The sequence below is a fragment of the Enhydra lutris genome, unplaced genomic scaffold (assembly GCF_002288905.1).
Source record: "Enhydra lutris kenyoni isolate GAN:26980312 unplaced genomic scaffold, ASM228890v2 scaffoldscaffold76, whole genome shotgun sequence".
Taxonomy (NCBI): domain Eukaryota; kingdom Metazoa; phylum Chordata; class Mammalia; order Carnivora; family Mustelidae; genus Enhydra; species Enhydra lutris.
In genome coordinates, this window is record NW_019154160.1 from 5,208,298 (window position 1) to 5,215,499 (window position 7,202).

Here is a 7,202-nt window from a genome sequence, read left to right on the forward strand (position 1 = left end):
GCCCAAGAAGCGGTGAGTCGACGGAGACCAGTCCAGAAACCAGTGTTTTGAACCCCAGTACGAGAACCAGCCGAGGATCTTTATTTAATAAATGAGACGGATCCTGGATGCCTGGGTGGACTGAGCGCTCGGGGGAAGGGGAGGGGCACGAACCATCTCCCAGGGCCAGAGAGGCCAGCGCTGAGAGCCACTGCAATTAGCGGCACCCAAGCACGTGCGTGACCCCATCAATGCCTGGACGGAGGTTCTGCAGACACCGCTCTTCTCCATAACCCCACGTACCCGATCCACAAGTGCACCTGCATTTAGAACGAGCTGCATATGGTGAGTGGGGTGTGAGAGAGCAGCTATAACAGGAGGCCTGTTGGGAAGGCAGGACAGATGGCCTCCGATGGGCTGGAAGGGCGCTAAGTCACAGCCGCGCTGCACGGTGGCCTTTTGGGGGCCCATATGCTCCCACCCCCATGGCAACTTGCAAGGACCCACAGAGCATTCCTGCAACCATCAGGCTTGCAGGGAGAACCTCCAGAGAAGGAAGAGAAAAATGACCCCCAAGGGAAACAGCCCAGTACTCTACGCTCCAGCAGCCCACAGCCCATGAAGGCCACGGGGCTAGGGAACCTCAGAGACATGGAGGGCCACCGCTGCCCACTTTCCGGGCAGGACCACGAGGACACTCTGTCTTGGCCTGCAAAGACGCTCGACATCACACGCCCTGGAAGCAATAATCCGGCAACAAGGAGTGAGCTAGAGCACAATTAATTCACACCTGGAGAGGGCTCACCCGCCCAGGAGTGTGCAGGGGGTGGCGGACAAACAGCACTGTGGAACTGAGAGCGCGGGCACGTCGCTGGGGACAATTAAGGGACCCAGCAAGGTGCTCCAAGAGATTCGATTCTTTTTTGAAAAGCAACTTCTCATGAATTTTAAATCAACCCATGCAGGCTGTCCTCCCGGGCAGCCGGAAGAGGAAAGGCGCAGAGGTGAACAGGGAGGGGTTCCCTCCCAATGCCAGCGCGTCCGGCTCACAGCGGGATGGAGGATGACCTTGTGACCCTGTCCCTCTCTCCAAATGAAGTGCCGCACGGCACCCCACAGGAGGCAGCGTTTGTTTTACGGGTCTTTCTCAGGCTCTGGCGCTCTGCAAAATATTAACATCCATCCCATTAACTGACCACGGGGATTGTAAAACCCCAGACTGAGCAATTAGGCTGTGAGTTTGCAACCTCAAGGCTTAGGTCTGTTAACAAACATCAGCTGTGGCCATCCTCCCCGCTCTCTCCGAGCCCTGAGGGAAAGAGCCGTCAGACTGCTCGGGCCTGGGCACCCGCTGCCCAGTGCTACATGCCGTCAGCCTGTGGCGCTCCAGACGGCTTCAAGAAGGCGTCCCACGGAGGCCACGGAAGCCTGCAAGCCGGCTCCCATCCAACTCAGAGACGTGACACCTTCTGGCCTGGCCAGGAGTGTGAACGTTGACTTACCGCCCTCATTCCTGCTCTTTGGCCCAGGGGTGCTGACCTATTTCTATTCGCCTCAGGGTGTGGTGCCCTCTCTTCCTCGCTCCAACCCTCCCAAAGCATCAGCACACATTCAGCCTCAACCACAGCCCCACACAAGCCGAAGTGAGGAGGCACCTGGTTCCCCAGCCAGCAGCTCCTCGTCCCGTTCACACCCACCTCCACACGGCACCCAAGAGCCCCAAGAGCCCACGCCGACCTCCCCCCAGACTATACTCCTCACCAGGCACCTCTCTGCACTCCGTGTGACCCCACAATCTGGCCCTGCCTGTGCCCCTACTCCCGGGCTTCAGACTGTGTGTTCCCACAGCACGGTCCCACACCCACCCCTCCAGGAGCCCCACTCCACTAAGCTCCCCATCTTGGGGTCTCTGCTCAGGCCGTCCCTGAAGCCACCCACCCCGCCAGCCAATACACTCTCGTCTGGGGAACTCACCAGTCTTCAGGGACGGCTCAGCGGTCCCTGCTCCAGGAGGCCTTCCCACGGCCTCCCTGCCCCAGTCCGTTAGGGGTCCTCCCTCTTTCCCCTTGACACCCAGCCTCACCATGCCTCAGGGCCACTCTCCATCACCACGTGGCTTCCGCCTGGACCCCAAGCGCCTGGGAGGCTCCCATCCTACCCACGTCGGGCCTATTCTGGTCACTGAAACGTAGGATTGCAGGAAGGGAAGACCGACAGGAGGGGGACATCGGGAACTCTGACGAAAATCCCTTTTGGAGGACTGGCACACACGTTCCAGTGCTGAAGGACGGACGACACAAAGCAGGACAAGACGTTTAAAACCAGCCTCACGGCTCACTTAAATGGAAGACGGGAATATCACAGGAAGAAGCTCCCAGAATCCGGTCACCCAACACAAAGCTCCCTGGGACCCTTCACGCCGTAGTACAATCTCCCCATTGCCTGGAGGCAGCTACCAACCCCGCTCTGCAGCCTAGCAAATTCTAGAAGCTCTCATGAAACGTTCCCACGAGCCTTCCACACAGCTTTGGAGTTTTTAAAAACGGGACTGGCCTTTCCATAGGTGCGATTTTATAGACACAAAATTTAAGACACAGTCTTGGCTGAAAGACTCACAATCAAACACAGAAAGTCAACCTTTCATCTCTCATATTCAATCTGCCTTTAATTTAAACCATGTGACGCTATCAAACTCTGGCCCGGCCTGGCGTGTCATCCTCGGGGAGGGCCACCCAGCAAACTATAGAACTTGGAAAGCACAGAGACCTTTTCTATCTGTTCCTTCTTTCTCTGCTGTCCCCCACCAACCTGGACAACTACCCACCCACCCTCTTCCCGGTTTGCTGTGCGGAAAGAGACATTGTACTCTAACCGTGTGACAGGTAAGCACATCTTTATCTGCAAATGCTCCAAACTGGTACTGGCTTCAGACTCTGGCAGGCTTCTTTGGGAGTCTATTCAAACATCTTTCAGCCAACAATGCATAACCAGGCCTGGGAAGCCTTCACATTTAACAAGAAGAAAGAATAACAGTTTGGCACGTCAAGTCATTTAAACTCCGTCAAGAAATAAAGCAAAATCAGAAGATCAGGCTGTGGTCTGTCTGGTAAGGAACAGCACTCGAGAAAACAGACACGGTGCAAACGAACGCCGTGATCTCCCAGTATTCGTACGATTGAGGAGAGCACGGTAACCCGGATTTAATAACCACACGGTTGCATTCTCAGAGGGAAAGACCATATTCTCCAACGGACCCTTTATCCCCAAGACCCCCATTTTGGTTGCTGAATTTACGGCAAGGACTCAGGGCAAAAATCAGTACAAGGTTCCAAGACCCCTCTCCAAGGACCTGAAGAAATTTGCTGTATTCTGGAACACAGGGAAAGCACCTTCCGATCTCTCTAAGGAGAACGGCCACCCACTTCCTTGAGGTGCCCGGAGCCATGGGATCACTGCCACTGGGCTACCCCATAGCTTCTTCCCGACACAGTCAATTAGAGAGATTTCTCATGCGATAGGCAGATTTCGATAGTACTACAAATTATATTTGCCTTACTTTTTAGTAATATTAAACATTCCCCTGGTGACAAGGTGTCACAAACCGGGACAACCACAGCTTGGGTCAGAAGGGCTCTTGTGGTAGACGGACAGTTCTTCCAGCTTGTTTATCAACGGACCAACACCCCGAATTCTTAAGACTTGGTGAGATCCCCTTGCCTAATCCCCGTGTTTGTATCAACAATTAAAGAGAAGGAAATAATAAAAATATACCACAAGGAAGCACCTATCCAAACTGGCCCTTAGTTTAACTTCATCTAAATCCATGCTTGGTGGTATTTTTGACATTGTACAGATCTGAGAACATCTGTGTTTCTTTTTAAAATCTGAGCTGGGCCTGTGAGTGGTTTAAGTGCCACTAGGAGTCCAAAGGACAGGGACAGAATCTCTAGTTCACCTGCGTGTCACTCTGTGCATGCTTTAATCACACGGTGAGAGCTGTACTTTGGGGCCTGCCAAGTTCACCAGCGGAGCAGAATGACTAAGAAAGCGTTCCTAGGGCATCCTCACAGTTTCAGAGCACTTGCACCGTGTGGGTTTCGGGTTTGGTTTCTGTATCACGTCTTCTAAGGGTCCAAGTCATTTCAATACCGCAGATGCTGAGAAGTGAAACTCAGGATCGTGGGGCTGACGTGGACAAAAGGCGGTGATTAAAACATTCTGTTTCCCACAGTACAGGAGAAAGGCTTAAGTACACCTGCTACCTTATAAATAATCAATCCCTAAATCTTATATACATACACACACACACATTCCCCTTCTCATGCCAGCAGAAAGCCAAGAAGGAGGAAAGGCCTCTTAGAAATGCAGTAAAGGTCTGTCGCAACACAGATTAAGGCAGGATGATCCCAGAGTGAAAGACAAAACTGGAAAGTGGTGAGGGACCAGCTCCCAGAAGCCTGAAACGCTCAGAAGTCAAAGCTTAGCAGCGGTGGCAATGCAAACACGGCCAACTGCTGTGCGCAGGTGGGCTGTTTTCTGATGCGAGGGCTCCCACACCTGCCTACATGTAGGCCACCCTTCAAGACAGTCCCCTTGGGGACCTCTGATCTGCCATTCATAATGGCCTAAGAAAGTGCCATTATGCAAAATATTCCTAGAGTCCCTCTAATGGATAGGCTCCTCCAGAGCAAACGGCATAATCTTCATCCTTTAAGGCATATTTGATTTTTGGAAATGCCTACTCATCACTCAGAGCCCAGAGTGATAAACAGGGCAGGAGATCAAGCTCAGTCCTTTCATTCTCGGTCAGAAACTCAGCAGGCACAGTTTTTGCATAAGGCCCTAACGCTAACCAGCCGTTGGTGACAACACTGGAGGTGGAGCTCCAACACTGTTCTGAACAACGACAGGATCCGTCAATCAGCATCAACCCCCTCCCAAAACAACATCTTTGAAGACTGCCCAACCTCTGAACACACCCATACTGATGAGTCTGTTAAATCCAGTCTCCCTGGCACGCCTGGGTGGCTCAGTCAGTTAAGCACCCTTTGGCTCAGGTCATGATCTTGATGTTGTGGGATCGAGCCCTCTATCGGGCTCCATGCTCGGTGCGGAGTCTGCTTGGAATTCTCTCTCTCCCCCTCCTCTCACTAGCACTCTCTCGCTCTCAAATAAATAAATAAATAAATAAAATCTTAAAAAAAAAAAAAATCCGGTCTCCTGATTTTATAGCCATCCCTTGACACATCACTACGATGCAGTCCCCGACTCAACATAAGCCCAAACAAGTTACTGTTCACGAGGGACACCAGGCACTCCAACTGCTAATCAAGAAAAGCATGAGCCATGACCCTGCAGAGACGTCAGTGTCCCGAGTGTGAGCCAACGCCCTGAAGTGCGCACACGCATTAGACGTGTGTGCGGATGCACACACAGATTTATAGCTCATCCCCGAGTCATCTTTAGTGGGTTCATAGTAAATATAGATAACAAATTCAATGTTAATAATAGCCGAGGCCTTAAACTCCTCTGGAGGAAAACACACACGGCGCTACCATTCACATCCCCTTGCACTGATTGATGGACTGTGGTTTTCCGGTTTCTCGAGCTTGCAAGGGTAAGAGGACATTAAAAAGGCACAACTAAGAAATGTAAGACAGAGTGCGAGCACAAACACGGACGCAGAACTTCCCCACAACACTCGTTTCCCGGCCAACCGGGCAACCCAAGAAAGCATCGGTTTCCGGGACAGACAAGGATCGGGGAGACGTAGGATCTGTGTGCCGCGACTGGTTGGGGGCCTCGAGGTTTGGGGTTCATACTCTTTAAACCCTGACCTAATGCAGAAGGAACCTGGCTAAGGCAGGGCTGCACCCTGTTCCTTCCCACCCGGCAATGAACAAGTCGGTGTACCCACCTCTGGTTAACCAAATGTACCTGTGAGAGTCAACAACGGTCAAGCCACGCCTGTGGGACAGAGGTCCGCGAAGAAAATGGCCTTCTGCCAAGTCCTGGCAGCTAGGCTGTTTACAAGAGGGCAGACCGTCCAGGAAGGAAGGGCAAACATTTAGAATCCGTGAGACCCAGGTGTAAATTCTCAGTCTCCCCTCCCTGCCTGCAGCTGTGTGATAGCAAGTTGCTATCCTCCCAGTGTCCCCTTTTTAGGAGCTACACAACGTGGCTCCTGTGACAGCGTGGGTCCTCCCAGGGCTGTGGGGAGGCCTGACTCTGTATGTCAAGTGCTTGGTGCAGTGGCTGGGACATCATCCGGCTGTTTTTCCTTATGGCGAAGTCAACTGATTCCCCCCACCGTGTAACCCTCCTCCGAGGGATGGGGGACAACACACACATGCAGCGTTAGCGGGTTCTAAAGGGGACACCATCCATCTTCAAGAGAACCACAGTGAAAAGAGGACATCTGCCCAGAACAAAAACAGATCCCGGTGTTCTCTTCCAGGAGAAACAGAGCCTGGCCAAAGGTCTCCTTGCCCAAAGCTGGAGTATTAAGAAACAGGGCTGGAGCTCTCCTTCCCAACGACGTAGCCCGTCGGGAAAGAGAGGGACTAAAGGAGGGCGAGATCCAGGAAGCTGAGACAGGGACTGAGGCAGAAGCAGAGAATGCGAGGGGGGCAAAACAAGGCCATGAAGAGGGAAGGACAGGTGAGCAGAGCAGAGCTGCCTGTCTGTGTGTGAACACCTTGCTGGTGCATCTTCCAACGTCGGGAGCTGCTTCTCCAGCACTGGGAGGGGCTCAGAGGTCCTCGCAGCCTCACAGGCCTCTGCCGGCACGTGGCAGGCCCACAGAGGACCGATGCTCCCGTGGAAGAGAGGGAAAAGCGGGAAGCAGCCAGCGGGATCCGGAAGCAGATCCACAGGCTCTAGCTGCCTCGAGGCTCTCAGATCACCCTCCGCAGGGAGCACAGACAGACACCGGGTACGTACTCGTCCTTGGGAATGCTCTCAACAAGTCTGGAGAAAGACGGGAGGTCCAAACCAGCGGTAACTGATTTCTAGCTTGCTGTCTACATCAAAGTTTGCTCATGAGCTGTTCAGGCTATCAAAAAATTAAGTTAGTCAGTGGAAATTGTATTTTCACCAACGGGTTGGAAGCTATGCCAAGATGGCCTAGCCTGAGACTCAGGCACGTCTGACTGTGTGTGATGACCTTGGGCTATGGGCCCTGGAAACAAGTTCACTGAAGGGTGTGTGTGTGTGTGTGTGTG

The 7,202-nt window shown here is 52.9% G+C and overlaps 1 protein-coding gene across 2 annotated transcripts in view; it reads right to left on the reverse strand.

Annotated features, from left to right (window-relative positions):
- LOC111160476 (polypeptide N-acetylgalactosaminyltransferase 2) overlaps positions 1-7,202 on the reverse strand; it is a 181,033-nt gene that overhangs the window by 126,552 nt on the left and 47,279 nt on the right. Inside the window, exon 1 of one of the 2 annotated variants that reach the window (XM_022523618.1) lies at positions 1,954-2,029. The exons of the other annotated variant lie outside the window; for it this stretch is intronic. The gene's annotated coding sequence lies outside the window, so the exon portion shown is untranslated. Of the gene's footprint in view, positions 1-1,953; positions 2,030-7,202 lie in introns of those variants that run through there. 2 annotated transcript variants of the gene reach the window in all.